Below are 16,732 nucleotides of genomic sequence, written 5' to 3'. Positions count from 1 at the left end.
ACAATCTGGCATGTGCTATCTGCCTGCCCTGCTGGCCTCCTGGCTTCCCAGAATAGCTCACAGCTGGTCAGAATGTCTACAATTTACTTTAAAATACTCAGACAGACACAATATAATATAGCTGTGTGTGTGTGTCTGAAGTTAGCTTAAATTACATTCCAGGAGCAGACACCCTCATCTGGAACACATACACCAACAACAGTCAGCCAGGATCTAATCAGAAATCCCATGTTCCATAGGCACCTGCTCTCCTCCAGGAGTTTAGCTCTCTTTAACTCCCAAGGGCCCCTGAGGCTTGTGCTAATTGGCATAATTAAGGGGAGAATAAAAGGTTCAGATCAAGTGTACTATACATCCTTCTGCTTCTCTGTATATTCATCCTATTAATTTTTGAGAGTTTGATATTGAAACTCCCAACTAATTCCCAGGTGGTGCTAGTGGTAAAGAAACCATCTGCCAGTGCAGGAGACATAAGAGATGCAGGTTCCAAGATCCCCTGCAGGGTGTGGCGACCCACTCCAGTATCTTGCCTGGAGAATCCCATGGACAGAGGAGCCTGGCAGGCTACAGTCATAGGGTTGCAGATGACTGAAGCGACAATGGACACATGCACATAGTGGAACTATATGTAACCTTGTTGTGTATTTTCTAAGTCTCATGTAAATGTGTTGTCATACTTTCATAATTTAAAAAAGTAAAAATAAAAAAAAAAAGAGGTTTAGAGAGATTGTCCCAGGATCCCCTGGCTAATAAATGGCACAGCCAGGACCTGAAGGAAGGTCAGTTCTTCTGAATTCTATCCCAGTACCTCTCAAAAAGTACTCTTCATGACTGGAAGCTTCCAAAATGACAAGGGAAGTCTTATGAAGGTGTATGGATCTGCAGATCATTTGCGTGACTTTCGGGCTGATGGTTGCACACTTGAATCTCTAGAAGTCACAGTATACAGCTTGGCTTCACAAGTCGAGGACCCCTTTCAAAACCAACCAGATGCCCTGGAGACCTAGGTTCAGTTCCTGTCTTCTGCTCTACCTGCAGGACCCTCTGGATAGAGTTGGGGATGCGGACCTCCTGCTCAGTCTGGGGATCTGGCCTCTGAGGCAGGTCCTCTGCTTCCTCTGATGACATCCAGAGGCAAAATTTGAAATCCCACATCCCAGTCACGGCAGTGGACAAGGCTGCAACTTCTCCCCAGCACCAGTTAGCAGCACAGGTAAGATGCTAAGAGCCATCTGATTTGCACAGAAGACACACCAGGGCCCTGAGGCCTGCTCAGCTCAGGTCACGGATGACTGTGTGCTCTTTCTTCCCAGGACACCTGGGCCTGTGGCTGGGGGCATCAGGCACAGAAAGAACTTGTGAAGGAAATGCATCTTCCTTAGCAGATCTGGCTGGGCCCAGGGGGATGCCAGAAAGGTGTCCTTTGCCACAAGGTCAAGTGAGAAGCAGATGTTTCCACTCACTTCCCATGTCTCTGTGTTTGTCACTTCTCTACCTCCCTACTCTACTCTTGAGCTTCCCTGGTGGCTCAGACGGTAAAGAATGCCCCTGCAATGCAGAAGACCTGGGTTCGATCCCTGGGTTGGGAAGATTCCCTGGAGAAGGGAGTGGCAACCCACTCCAGTATTCCTGCCTAGAGAATCCCATGGACAGAGAATGCTATGGACAGAGGAGCCTGGCAGGCTACAGTCCATGGGGTCGCAAAGAGTTGGACATGACTAAGCAATAACACAACACCCTACTCTTAACGATGTCTGTCCCAGCTTCCCAGGCTCCCAGCCTGAATGCACCGTGTGACCCAAATTCACTCAAACATCAGGCGCCTGCTGCACAAGCAGGTTTCTCTGCTCTGAATAACCCAGATTACTTCCTACCAAAGCCACGATATTCAAATTAGAAATGTGTTTCCCCAGGTAATAAGTGACCTGATCCTTTAATCTAGTTATTTTTAAGTTCCACCAAAAATATGAACTCGTTCTTGGCCTAGGAAGAGGGGAACGCTACGAAGAAAAACTTCCTCATAGCTGTGAAACCAGAGGGCATCTGTTTCCTTTTCTTGTCCTCCCTCTCTTTCCTAACTTGAGTTTTTAAGACACAGGGCACAACTGCTGTGTTCCATAGGCCATGAGTGGCTGTCTTTAATGGTTTATTCAGGACTCTTTATTTTCTGGCCAAAGTTTCCATCAGGACTGCAGATGGGAGGAGAGGGTGCGACCTGGCAGGGGGATGATGTCCAGACACTGGTAAGATGCCCGCCCGGGTCTGCTGAAGTTCATCAGCTTTGGAGGCAGGGAGGCAGTCGGGAGGTCTGGGGGAGACAGACCGAAGACAGAGGGACCCCAAGAGCGTGGAAGGGGAGCAGAGAGGCTGAAGAGGAACAGTGGATCTCTGCACGTGTCCTGAGAACCTGTAGAGTGACGAGCCCTGTGCCGGGGCCCTGGAGGACCCTAGGGCTGTGGAGTGCTCCCCAAGCTGCAGCAGGGAGCTTACAGCCTTGGAGAGGGAGAGCGAGGACAGATTCACATAAAGACAGCAGCGACAAGTGAGCGCGACAACAGTAACTCGAAGGAACCACATGGCCTGCTCAAGGTGGGGCAGGCTGAGGGCAATGGCTGAAGGGAGCTGGGAGCACCAGGGCTCCTGGGGAGCTGGCCTGCACCTCCCCTGCCACACCCGCCCCCGCTAGAGAAGCCGCGGGCACTCTGAGTGGCCCCTGCCCCCCAGCCCTGCGAAGGTCCGGAGAGTGGGAATGTCTGAGGATGGCTTGCCTCCTGGCTTGGGCTCCAGGCTTCTGGGCCAGGAAGTGGAGGGGAGCGACCCCGGAGTAAACCTGGACCACATTCCAGTCCCAGGCAGAACTTCCTCTCCCCTCATCGCCCCCCAGCAGAGCGTCTTCCGGCCGGTAACACCAAAGGCTGCTGTTGACCGTGGGAAGCCAGGAGGCGGGCCACTCCCCAAGGAGGCCGGAGACCCAGCTGCCGAGAGGCAGATCTAAGACCCCCAGCATTCCCGGGTACTTGCAGCTAAATTTAGACTGGATGGGCTCAGGGATACTGACATGACCCCTAACAGAGGGGGCTAACACTAACTCTGCCTCTGGGGTTTCCTGTCCCCGCCCCCCGCCCCGCCCGACCTCCTGCCATGAAGCCATTATGGCTAAATGTGACTCTGACAGTCCTAAAAAGAACTTTCTGTTCCTACAGGCTCAGCTTTTCTTTTTGAGAGCTTCTATGGTCTTGGTCAACTTAGCAATCACCCTCCTGCTATTCTCTCTGGCTCAGTTCTCAGGTCCAGGCTTGCAGACGACAGCATGAAAACACTTCTGGAACCCCCTTCCATTGGAAACAAGGCTGGGCTATGTCTTAACTCGATGGTAATCCTGATAAAGAAGTAGTCTCTTTGTAATGTAAGGGGAGTCTCCCCACCACTGCAGCCTGCCCTATGAATAGCATCCCCTTCACCCTGCTAAAAAGTCAGTGGCTCAGATGTCAGGCTGCACATCTGGAAGATGTTAAGGTGTGGTTTGATGAACACATTTACTGCTTGGGCTCTCTCTGAAAGAAACGAAAGAGTGTGTGTGTAATGGGGGTGTGATGGGAGGAGGCGAGGAAAGAAGCTGTTGCCTCTTCTGCAGCCACTGGTGAAAGGCTTATTTTCTTCAGTCACTTGGAGACCCATTCCCTATCAAAGGGATTGAGAAACACTGGGAGACTTCCCCTGAATGAGGCAAGATGCCTTATTTCAGCTCCAAGAAAGGCAAGTTTCACTTCTTCCTTGATGGGATACACTCCAAGCTCTGTATCAAGGAGTCCTCAGATGCTCTTCCCACAGAAGACCCTTTTCACTATGAAACTGTCTCATAGAACAGTCCCCCACCTCCAGAATAAACCAAGGTCAAGGCCACAGAGGGAACTCTGGCTCCGGCAGCCTAAATTTTCTAGGGTAACTGATTCTGTTGAAAGCAAGTCCCTGGCTTCAGTCCTGTACAACTTAGCTGTGTCCTTCTTAGTTTTAAAATAGTTTGGGATCTTGGATTCACGCCTGACCAACCAGTAATGGCAGAGAGCAAAAGCTGGGCTCCACCGTGGACCCAGCAAAAAAATCCACTGTGTAAACTCAGAGCCAGGAGAAAACAGTGCCAGAGGCTTTCGGAATTAACTCTTTGTCCACAGATGAGTCCTGTACTTAGGAAGAGAGCTGATGCAGTTTTCTTCCCATAGCCCTGGGTCCCACAGCAGACGGGCATACATGTTCCCCCACAAAGCCTCCACTCTATGAATGTGGCACATTCTACAACATGGGCTTGTAGGTTAAATAACAAGTCACCAGGGCTGGTGGGCCACTTGGTTCTGGTGTGGAAAAGGGGGACACACGCACACACGCACGCACTCTCAGGCAGGCACGTGCACACACTCATGCGCCATCTTCAAAGCACTGTCTGGCAAACAGGAGGTGTGCACCTTTGCCCGCGCTGTATGTGTGGTGCGGAGCTCCTGCTCTGCCGATAAGCATGAAAGCTGGGAGTCTGACAAGATTAGTAAGAAAAGAAGCAAGTCTCCTGTCCAAGCCCGGCTGCCCACTCTCTCTCCAGCAGGAAAGGCATCCACAGCACAGCGCCGCAGTCCCCACCCTGAGTCCCCTCCTCCATAAAGAGTCTGGCCTCACGAGGGAACCCTCTCCTTGCAGATCAGAAAGCAAAGGACAGTAAGTTAGGTCAGCAGACTCGGCTTACCCTGCCCAGAGTGCCCGCTTCACATGGCCCCGCTCAGAACTGCCTCCTTTTCCAGGCAGTTTCCTGCGCCCTGGCTCAAGCTGGACAAATTCCTTCTGCGTCTCCTGACAGAAGACTGTGAGGTCACAGCTGGCCCTCCCTCCACTCCCTCAAAGGCCATTCACACAAAGAAGGACTTTAACCCCCTTCAAAGAGGCCTGGCCCCTCCCTAGCTGGCCCGAGCCTGGAGGGCAGCAGCCAGTCAGTCAGAGGCCGCACTCGTCCACTCCCTGCACTCGTCCACTCCCTGCGTCCAGGGCTGAGTGGGAAGGTGGGAGGCTAGCGATGCTCAAAGGAACCAGTTAGGGCTGTCTTCTTGGAAAGTTAGAGATGGGTCTTGGGCAGGCAGGGAATGAATATCTCCGTGATGCTAAAGGCAGCAAAAAAAAAAAAAAAATCTCACAGATCCTGAAGATCCAGGTACACACACTGCATCCAGTTAAAGGAACTTTTTAGGACAGCTTATATAGGTGTGTTTGAGAAGGAAATGGCAACCCACTCCAGTATCCTTGCCTGGGAAATTCCATGGATGGAGGAACCTCATAGGCTACAGTCCATGGGGCCACAAAGAGTCGGACGACTAAGCGACTTCACTTTAGGGTTTATATATGTGTGTATAAAATAATAAATGCTTCACTGTAGAAAATTTGGAAAATAAAAGTCATTCATCTTCCCTCTACTCAGAGGAAGGGAGCTTATGTTTTATTGCAATCATGTAGTCTCCTTTTCAGAAATAGGTATTTCATAGAGTTGAGACCACACTATAGGCAATCTTGTAGCCAAATTTTTTTTCAATTCACATTATCTCACAAGCACGTTCTATGTCCTTCAAGGGTCAGGGTCTGATATATTTTCAGTGGTTACATTATGTCCCATGTTGAAATGGGACAGAATTTGAAGACAAGGATGAGTGCTAAATTCATGGGACGTCTGGGGGGAGTGGTTTCCCCTTTCTCAGGGCTAACTAGTATCTTCTGCCACGAAGGAAAAAAGAAAAGATACACGTATGCCTTGGGGAGACACAACTGCCTCACATACATCCCTCATTCTTTCACCAGAGGATCAGACCCTTACCACCACACACTAAGGCTCATGCTTCGTTAATGACTGGTTCCCAGCACTGCCTCAGGGTGGACAAGTTTCCACTCACCTGGTCACCCAGAACCCTTGGGTTAACCTGGAAAGTCTGGGGCATAATTTAGGGTTTTGGCTGACCGGAAAGTCAATCAGAATTCCAGGGCTATCAGGGCCATGCAGAACTCATTTTCTTCAGTAAGATTTTAGAAGAGACAAAGAGAACAGAGATTCACAGTGAACTCAATAGAAAGAGGAGGACAGATATCAAGTATAGTCCTGTGGGGCCATCTATTTGGGGTCACTTTGGGAGCAGTCATCCTGGTGAAGCAGTTAACAGTCCAAAGACGGTGGCAGGTCAGCATCGCAGATCCCTGCGACCCTCCTGGGAACACAAGTCTGGGAAAGAATCACCAGCGTGGATGGAGCCCGAGCAGTCTATTTTGAAAAGGAAGCTAAATGTATGAAGTGAAGTCACTCAGTCGTGTCCGCCTTTTTCCAACCCCATGGACTACCAGGCTTCTCCGTCCATGGGATTTTCCTGGAGTGGGTTGCCATTCCTTTTCCAAGGGATCTTCCCGACCCAGGGATCGAACCCAGGTCTCCTGCATTGCAGGCAGACACTTTAACCTCTGAGCCACCAGGGAAGCTAAATGCATAATGTACTTTACAACTGTTTACAACATCCAAATGACATTTTTAATGAGCTGAACTTTATTTAGAAATATCCGGAAGTTTCTCGGTGACTGACTGGGTGATGCCCAAGTCTCCAGGGAGCACTATGCTACGGAAACTCTGATGTTAGGCTGCCCTGCCCTTTGGAATAACTGGAATGTTCTACCATAGGGCCAAATGCATTTCAAGATGCTGCTGCTGCTGCTGCTGCTAAGTCACTTCAGTCGTGTCCGACTCTGTGTGACCCCATAGACGGCAGCCAACCAGGCTCCCCCGTCCCTGGGATTCTCCAGGCAAGAACACTGGAGTGGGTTGCCATTTCCTTCTCCAATGTGTGAAAGTGAAAAGCGAAAGTGAAGTCGCTCAGTCATGTCCGACTAGTAGCGACCCCATGGACTGCAGCCCACCAGGCTCCCCTGTCCATGCGATTTTCTAGGCAAGAGTACTGGAGTGGGATGCTACTTATGGTCTAAAGTAAAATGTGGAGGGGATATCCCACATCCAGGGTGCCACTGCTCTGCTTGGGAATAAGAGAGCAAGGCACGGCCCTCCATGAAGAGGTGATTTGGAGCCAAGAGGCAGGAGTGGTACCTGGGACCCACTACATACTCACACCTGCCCCAATGTACCCACAAGGAGGTATGTAAAAAATTGTTTTAAATCTGCCCTGTTGGCAAAAGAGGAAATCATAGATGCTCTTGCAGCCTCAAGAGCAAGTGGGCTTCAGCGGTTGTGATGTGTGGGCTTAGTTGCTCCATGGCATGTGGAATCCTCCTGGACCAGGGATTAAACCCATATCCCCTGCACTGGCAGGTGGATTCCCAACCATTGTACCACCAGGGAAGTACTGTGCTCTTAAAGTGCTTAATAGCACTAAGTAATAGATACATTTTTGAGTGGAGTCTGAGATGTCATGGTTTATTACATAAACACACAGATATACATGCATATTGTTATGAGTTGAATTGCATTCCCTCAAACCCAACTTTGTAAGTTGAAGTCTTAACATGTAGGACCTCAAAATGTGACCTTATTTGGAGATAAAGGTCTTTACAGAAATGATCAACTCAAGTGATGTCATTCAGGTGGGCCCTAATCCAATGTGCCTAGTGTCCTTATAAAAAGAGGGGCTTTAGACACAGAGGCATGCCTAGAAAGAATGTGAAGAAGCCGGGAAAGAAGACACGGGTCTGTCAACCAAGAAGAGGGGTTTGAACAAGCCTTCCCTATAGCCCTCAAAGAAGCCAACTCCACCGACACCTTGGTTTGACACGCCTTGTCTCCAAACTGTGCAACGATAAATTTCCGTTGCTTCAGCTGCCCACTGTGTGGGATGCTGTCACAACAGGCCCAGCAAAGCAATACCCATGCTCACACATACGTGCACCTGTGCACACACACACATGCACACACATCACTCAGATTTGTACACAACACATACCCCTCCCTCTGGCTGCAAAAATATGGTGAAATTAGGAAAAATGCTCTATGGCAAGATGCTCCAGAAAAAATGGTTTGTTCTCAGAGGCAGAGGGAGAAATGAAGTCGGCAAGCTAGATGGAGACCACAAGAGTACAAACCCAGTCACCTGAGTTGCTGGCAGGGGATGATTCGAGAGGCAGCGAGGTGGGTGGGTGCGGGGGTGTGTCTCCCGATGGAAAGGAACACAGCAGAATCCAGCAGTATCTATATTGCAAGGTTACATGTCCATCCTCCTCCGTCTCATCACAGACTCCAAGTTTGGGGGTGGTTTTCTGAGTTTATGAAAACAAACTGTGTACTGCCAGTTTAATTCTCCAGCTGCTGCAGCCTGATCTGTTTTTAGTCTCTGAGGTGCCTTGCACTGGGAGCAAGGAATCGCTTTGGAAACTTGGTCCTGGTTGGCTGGGAAGCAAAGTGCAATTTGTGAGGACCGAGCAGCTGGGGTGGGAAGGTCATCAATGCTACTGCGATCCTCACTCAGAGAAAGTCTACTGTCCGCCTCCTGGGGGCCGCCCTGGGTCACACACGCTCACATAATTTCTCTCTACCTTCCTGTGACCAGCTGCAAGGTGGGGATCCTCACCCATTCCACCAAGGGGCAGGCCTCAGCCTCAGGAGCCACGCCCTCCCCAGGGTCACACAGCTGGTTGGGAACAGAGATCTGGCTGGAATCCACAAATCCTACCCATGAGGCAGGGCTCTGTCCCCTGGAAGGCACCCGTGGCAGTTCAGGACAGAGCAGACCCAGCAAGTACGCTAAGAATCAAAGCGGAAGAATTAAAAAGCGAATTCCAGGCAGTAACAGACTGCCTTTGAAACCACATGCCTGCTTCTCCGTGACCCTAAGACCAGGCTTTTCTTCTGGGTCTGTCAAGCTAGATGAACCTCTCCAACTGCATCTCCTTTCTGCCCCTAAACTCTGCTGTTCTTTGATACTGGCATGGCCCCTGGACAGAGGTGAAGCCCAGGATCGTTCTGAGCCTGGTGACCATGCGGGCAGAGTCAAGAGAAAGCCAGACAGCAGATGGGGGCAGCTGCTTCCTTTGAAACTGCTCAAAAACTCTGCCAAGAGATTTCAAGGATTCCGGGAAGGAGCTCCGCCCTGTCTCTGACATTCCCCTGGTCAGAACTGTATCTCTTCAGTTGCTGGAGTTTATTCTGCTAAACAGAGCCATCCCATTTATGTACCTTCAGTGTGACAGAATGTTCCAAATGGACTTGCTGAGATGCAGCAGACAATGGAGGGAGAGGCTGGCTTCAAATGGTCCTACCCAGCCTGCCACCTGGAACTGTGAAATAGGGAGGGGTGAGGTCAGCATGGGGTAGGCACCCTCTCCAGGTGCAGAGAAGATGGAAGTTTGCAGCTTTTCGAATTGCTCCGAGACCTAATTCAAGCAACACGCTGAACGGAGCTTGGGCCTCAGCTTCCTCGGATGTCAGCTGGGACATCTCCACATGTCCTTTCTAAATGGCCATGGCCACCTCCTCCTTTCCAGGCTGCTGCCCTCCCCCGCTTCAGGGGGGTGCCTCCTTCCAGTCCCACCTCCAAAAGGTGCCACATCTCAGCATGGAGCCAAGGGGTTTAAAGGAATTTGCACTTAGATGTAAATTTGATGGGAATACTTACCATTTAAAATAGGAACTTGTTTACTCAGAAGACTCTCTAATTGACTTGAAGTGTAGAGAACTAAGGGGCTTCCCAGGAGGCTCCGTGCTAAAAGAATCCACCTGCCAGTGCGGGAGATGGGGGTTCGAGCCCTGGCCCTGGGTTGGGAAGATTCCCTTGGAGGAGGAAATGGCAATCCACTCCAGTATTCTTGTTTGGGAAATCCCATGGACAGTGGAGCTGGTGGGCTACAGTTGATGGGGGTCACAGAGTCGGAGATGAGCTTAGCAATTAAAAAACAACAACAGAGGCAGGAGATGCAGGTCCATTCCTGGGTTGGGAAGATACCCTGGAGGAGGAAATGGCAATCCACTCCAGTATTCTTGCCAAGATAACCCCATGGACAGAAGAGCCTGGCTGGTTACAGTCCACAGGGTCGCAGAGCTGGACACAACTGACCATGGGCACACAGGAAACTAACATAATCAGACCTTAATTTATTGAGAGAAAGGGATGAGATGGGAACAGAACAGTAACTTCCCTTAAAAGGCTGCAGGAAATCTAGACTCAGCGGCACCTCCTCAGTGTTCAGGACCCTGAAAGCCACAGAGCTTTGGAAGAACACACGAGGATGTACAGATCACCCAGCTATGTTATGTACCATGATCGCATTTATTCCTGGAAGAAATATTATTCTAAAGAGAAAGAAATCGCTCACCAACTCCCACGCCCTTCGCCTTTCCACTGCACCCTCTAACCTGCCTCCAATACAGATCAAAAAGAAAGCTTTAGAATGGAGGAGAATCTGGAATTGTAATATATGGTATGCTTCATTCCACAACCAGAGGAAGCTAGTGGTGACCATGAAAAAGTCTAGAAGACCAATACAGTACCCCTAAGCTGTGAACCTCATTTCTGCCCTGAGTCTATTTTGGGTCCCTCCACCAAGGATCATAGATTCAAAAGGTCCCTCTGTTAGCTACTTCAGACACTGTACCCTTATCTCATGCAGGGATATTGGTGCCATTATGGTGCATCTTGGAGAGCAAAGCTTTAGGAGAAATGCATCGACTGCAATTTTGTCTAGAAAAGTAAAAACCTGCCGGCAGTGAAAATGTGTAGTCGTTAAAATCAGCACCTGAACACTGCAGTTTGCTGAACTGATGGAATGCTGGTCAAACTTTAGAAAGGATAGTTCCGAAAGTGCTTGGCAACCTGGAATGATGCTATATTAATATATTATGTATAGAGGGGTGCAGAGTTCTGGTTAAGAATGGGCTCTGGTATCCAACACACCTGGGCCTCTCTCTCTCTCTCTGTAAAAAAAGGACAGCAAACTACTGCTACCTTAGGGAGCAGACACGAAGCACAGCGACCGCCAGGGGGTTTGTCCGACAATAAAAGGACTCAGTGAACGGCGGCTAAATCAGAAGCAAACTGAGAAAAAAGTTATAACACATCACAAAAGTTTAATACTCAAGATTTATAAAGAATCTGTACAAACCACAGGTAAAAGACTAAAAAACCAAACACAAAAAATGGACAAAAGATATGGAAAACAGCTGACATACAAAAAATACACACATTATTCTTAGAGAAAAAGATTCCCAATCCCACTCACATAAGAGAAAAGCTAAATTATGTGATAAATTTTTCACCAAGAAAATTAGTTATCCGTATGGGAGGAAAAAGGTACCCTCATCCAATCCCATGAAGTTGCCTGGCAATTTGGCATATGTATCCAGCTTTAAAATATGCAATGTTCTTCACCCAGTAATTCTACTTTCAAGAATTTATACTCAGGTATAGTGGCAAGAAGGCAATGGCAAGCCAGTCCAGTACTATTGCCTAGAAAATCCCATGGATGGAGGAGCCTGGTAGGCTGCAGTACGTGGGCTCGCTAAGGGTCGGACACTACTGAGCGACTTCACTTTTACTTTTCACTTTCACACTTTGGAGAAGGAAATGGCAACCCACTCCAGTGTTCTTGCCTGGAGAATCCCAGAGAAGGGGGAGCCTGGTGGGCTTCTGTCTCTGGGGTCACACAGAGTCGGACACGACTGAAGTGACTTAACAGTAACAGCATAGTGGCAAGTGTATAAAATGACCTCTATCCAAAGATCTTCAATGCCACACTTCCTGCAATAGTAAAAGACTACAAATAATCTAAGTTAGAGGCCTGGACTATTCATAAAATAGAGTATTACATGCAACCTTTAAGAGTTAGTACAGCTTCCAGCTCTCTGAGAATTGGTATCGAACAATCTCAAAGATCTACCGTTAAGTGACAAGTTGTACAGAACTGTGTATATGTCATGCTGCTTTAGCTGTTAACAAACAATGAAGGTGAATATATAGTCTTATATATATTTGTATTAGTTTCTAGGTGTATATAATGTATATGTAATAGATGTGTAGATATATGTTAGTCACTCAGTAGTGACCAACTCTGCGATCCCATGGACTGCAGCCCACCAGGCTCCTCTATCCATGGAATTCTCTAGGCAAGAATTCTGGAGTAGGTTGCTATTCCCTTCTCCAGGGCATCTTCCCAGAAAGCAGAACTGTCAAAGAGACAACAATGGTTTTCTCTGGAATGGGGTGGACTGGACATATGAGGTAGCCGTTAACAAAAAAATGAGTGTGAATAGAATCGGACACGGCTTAAGTGACTTAGCACGCACACGTGCACATATATTTGTATTAGCTTCCAGGTATGTATAATGTATAAGAACTTTTTTCACTGTGTTCCCTTCTACACCTTTTGAATTTTCAACTATGTGCATGTATTAATTGGTAAAAAAAAATTAAGTACATTAAACATAAATAGTGATATGGGCAAGAACTAAAAGGAAATATGGGACCATGATGGAAGATTATATACCTGAAGATTCATCACTTTCTCAAAGCCGGGGATACCATTTATACACATTATTTGAAAGAATCACATCACTATATTAGTTGGTTAACCCTGGAGAATGGGGAAGCTCAATGCTGAGGGCAGAGTGATAAGCTGAAGTGAAACCTGTAACTTTTATAAAGGTTTGTATCACTGAGCATGTATTAATTTTATAATTAGAAAAGTAATCACTGAAAGTAATCAAGCATCAATAAATGTTACAAATTTGACCTTTAAATACAAGCAGACTTAAAAAGACCATCTTGTCTACTTGTTAGGTATCGCAACACCTCTCAATCTCCAATTTCCATCTCCATGGTGAGAAGGGAAGCCTTTACTCAGCCATGATGGACAAGTGTGCTCCAAATGTGACCTTCCCTGGAGGAAGTTATGCTTTTGTGCTATCATATGCTCACAGGACACAATTGTGTGACACTATAATCTGTTATAGATGGACATTTTCCTTCCATGAGCTGTCTATTCCCAGAAAAGTTGTGAAATGCTCTGTGAGTAACCAAATTCCTCTCTGGGAGTCAAATGTCATAGTTTCATGAACTGTGTCACAGACAGGATATGTCATAGGAAAACCCCATTAAAAAAGTTTTCCAAGCTCTGATTAGCAAGCAGAGAACAAGAATTGGAGGCTGACCTGATTTGTTATTCTAAACAAGTCTTTTTTTTTTTTGCGCTGCACTCAATTTAATTGTGCAGTGGAACCAATCAAGTAGCTTCCCATCCACCTATCAGACAGGTGGACAGATACACAAATAGGGAGTCAGTGAATTTGAATCAGTTTTTTCTGTTCTTGTAAAGTAGTTCAAAGCTTTGAGTCGAGTCTTTAAAATAATATTTTGGGTTTGCTAAGTCCACTCGTTTGCAAGCAAAAACACCACATCTCACTAATGTTTAAAGTACATGTTGCTGGGACTTCCCTGGCGATACAGTAGTTTAAGACTCTGCTTCCAATTCAGGGGGCAAAGGTTTGATCCCTGGTTAAGGAATCAAAATCCCACATGCCATGGAGCGTGGACAAAAAAAAAAAATTTTTTTTAATAAATAAATAAATACAGGAAGTGTTGAGAAGATGGGATGCATGATAATTCTGCAAGGCAATCCTGAACCCTGGACCCAAGTGCCATTTCTGCCTTGGGATTCCCTCCCTCTGTCACCCAGTTCCAGCCCTCAGGCCAGGCCTGAGCATCTGAGGACAGCAAGAGGACTCAGCATGGAGCCAAGTCCTCTTTACAGGCTCACCCACCAAGTTCTTCTCCGCTCAAAGGCAAGAGATGTCCCACAGGAAGGCTTTACTTACCCAAGACAACACTCACAACTCCGGAGAAGAACGAAAAGTCCAACAATCAAAGGTACCTGTTCCATGAAATACCTGATGAGCTGGAAGAAAATTCAACAAAAGGATCTACCACTTACCAACAGAAAAGAGGTCTGATCCTATTGAGTCAGGACCTGTGAATTGCAAGGGAACCAGTGGAAGGTTCTAGAAGGTTTAGACTCTCATCCACACAACAGGCCTCATCATCATGCTTATCAGTGTCACTATGAACTGCCAGTCTGAAAACTCACAAACGGTACTTTTTTAGGCTTCTTCAAAAGCACAATGTCAGGCTGTGCAGCAAACAGACCTCCGATCCAATTCACTCTGACTTGCTTGAGCAGGAAGAGAGGACCCCAGGACAGTCCAGACGACCAACTGTGAGTGTACTGCTCTGGATTGGCGCATGCGTTGGGGACACTGGCCTGATGAAGAGCAGGGTGTAAGCGGGTAGCCAAGGAAAACTTTGAAAAGCTCAAGCCAGGCTGACAAAATCTTCTGACTCCACCTCCTGCAGTGAACTGATGCCACTGAGTCCATGGGATACTGAGCCCAAACCAAGAGAAACTTCCCTTTGACTTTGAGGACCTGACCCTGGTTCTGACTCTGCTCTAGTCCCATGCTTTAGCCAGTAACAGGGAGAGCCTGTGATATGACCCCCCCACCACCACACCTTGCCCACAGCTCTGTGCTTCTCCAGTCTTGCCAGGGGCTGGCAAGGTTTGGGCAGCCTGAGCCTGGCTCTGCCAGCAGCTGAGGGCCAGTCACCTGCTTCTGTCGACTGCTTCTATGGCTCTGAGTGCCAGCAAGGAACCTCGCTAAGAGAAGGAAAGCATGGAATTTCTCCATCCACCAAGGGGATGCATGATAAACATTGACTAGTAGTTAGTCGGGGCAAAGTGGAGTCACAGAAGGTATTTGACTTTGCACAAAGAAATGTGCTCCTTCCCTTGGCTTACTGGCACCACTTCAGGTCCCATTTCTGAGAATTCTCTCTGCAGGGCTGCAGAATCCCAGGAGCAAGCACTGCGCTTGAAAGCCAACAAGTTATACTGACTATGGAAACAGGATAAAGTCTGAGAAACAAAAAAGGGGGGAGGGGTCTCCATTCACTTGCACAGTCTCTGCTCATCCTGTTTACCCTCCAGAGCCCCGCTTTGATCCATTGGCCAACTGCTGCTCACCAGTTTGCTGCCTTAGATTTTTTTATCTCCTTATTTTATTTTCTACTTACTTGTGAGTGGCAAGATGATCCAATGGGGAGAACTCAAGTCTAGAGAAAAGGTCATAGTTTGAATCCTCTGGTATCACACAAACTGTGCGATGCTATGTAAGGGATTTTCTCCTCTCTGAAACTTGGGTTACTCCTTTATTAACAGTGTATAATGGGCTTCCCAGGTGGCTGGGTGGTAAAGAACCCACCTGCCAATGCAGGAGACGCAGGAGATATGGGTTAGATCCCTGGGTTGGGAAGATCCCCTGGAGGAGGAAATGGACCCCCACTTCAGTATTCTTGCAACAATAATCCCATGAACAGAGGAGCCTGGGAGGCTACAGTCCATGGGTTGCAGAGAGTCAGACATGACTGAGCAACCAGACAAGAAAGGGGGATACTAATTACTGCAGTGGCTTAAAGAGTCTCTTCCCCAGAATTCACATTCACTGGGAACCTCAAAATATAACCTTATCTGGAAATCAAGTCTTTGCAGATGTAACTCATTAAGATGACATCATATCGGATTAGGGTGAGCCCTCAGTCCAGTGACAGGTGTGGTGTTCTGATAAGAGGAAATGAACATACAAAGACTTATACAAAGGAAAACTCCATGTGAAGACAGAGACGGAAATTGGAGCGATTCATCTACAAGCCAAAAAGTGCCAAGGATTGTTGGCAACACCCGGAGCTAGGAGGAGACATGAAACAGATTGTCCTTATGTGCCACCAGAAGGAATCAACCCTGATTAAATTTATGGTAATTTATGATGGCAGCAAAGGGAAACAAACACATCTCCCTTCTAAGGCTGTAACATAGATTCCCTAAGAGACAGCACGTGAAAACAGCTTGTCACCTGCCCAGGGCAGGGGAGGCCCTGGACACAAGGCAGGCAGGTCACTCTTGCTTTGTCCTCTGGCAGCAGGCCAATCATAGGGTTTTCAAATTTTGCCGGGGGGGGGGTGGCCACAGGGTATTTGCACTTTTGAAAATTCATGGACAAACTGGGGAGAGCAAAGAGATACTTGTGAAATCAGGGCATCCTCGGGTAGCACGGCTGCAGGCAGAAGCACTCGGGCACACTGGTGATCAGCGAAGACTGATGCTGCAGAGTCCTGGAGCTGGCAAAGTCTTCCCTGTCAAACAGGGAGGCCAGGAGACCTCAGGGGTCGGCTGAGGTCAATGATCAGAGGATCAGACTTTACACTGAGCATTTACAATATACCAGGCATCGGACTGAGCAATCTGAAAGCAGACTCACGTTTATTCCTCAAAACCCACCCTAGGAGGCCAGGCCTCTTCCTCGCACTATTGTACAGTTCAGGAAACTGAGACTCAGGGACTTTTAAGTGACTTGTCCCCCAGACATACAGCAGTAAATGGTGAAGCTGCTCGTCTCAGGAATTTTAACTAACATCTTGCCTCTTGAAGAAGCTGGAACAGTTGGACTTCTCACACGAGAAAGATGAGCCCCAGGATTCTTTGTCTACCTCACCACATACCCTGAATGAATCCTAGAACACTTCCCATGAGCTTGCTGCCTCAGTTGTGTGCCAGTTTCCTTTACAGGAAACAGAACTGACATGGATGACAATGGTCACAACTATTAATTGAACGTTACGATGTCTAGGCATTTCACTATGCCCTTTACATTATCTCAAGAGATCCACACAGCAATACC

The 16,732-nt window shown here is 47.8% G+C and overlaps 1 protein-coding gene across 7 annotated transcripts in view; it reads right to left on the bottom strand.

Moving 5' to 3' along the window:
- PALM2AKAP2 (PALM2 and AKAP2 fusion) overlaps positions 1-16,732 on the bottom strand; it is a 382,216-nt gene that overhangs the window by 37,902 nt on the left and 327,582 nt on the right. The window contains exon 1 of one of the 7 annotated variants that reach the window (XM_088838267.1): positions 4,733-4,890. The exons of the other annotated variants lie outside the window; for them this stretch is intronic. The gene's annotated coding sequence lies outside the window, so the exon portion shown is untranslated. Of the gene's footprint in view, positions 1-4,732; positions 4,891-16,732 lie in introns of those variants that run through there. 7 annotated transcript variants of the gene reach the window in all.

Source organism: Moschus berezovskii, chromosome 7 (assembly GCF_049115385.1).
Source record: "Moschus berezovskii isolate FMDL1 chromosome 7, NW_MosBer_1.0, whole genome shotgun sequence".
Lineage (NCBI taxonomy): Eukaryota > Metazoa > Chordata > Mammalia > Artiodactyla > Moschidae > Moschus > Moschus berezovskii.
This window is presented reverse-complemented; position numbering and strand designations above follow the sequence as displayed.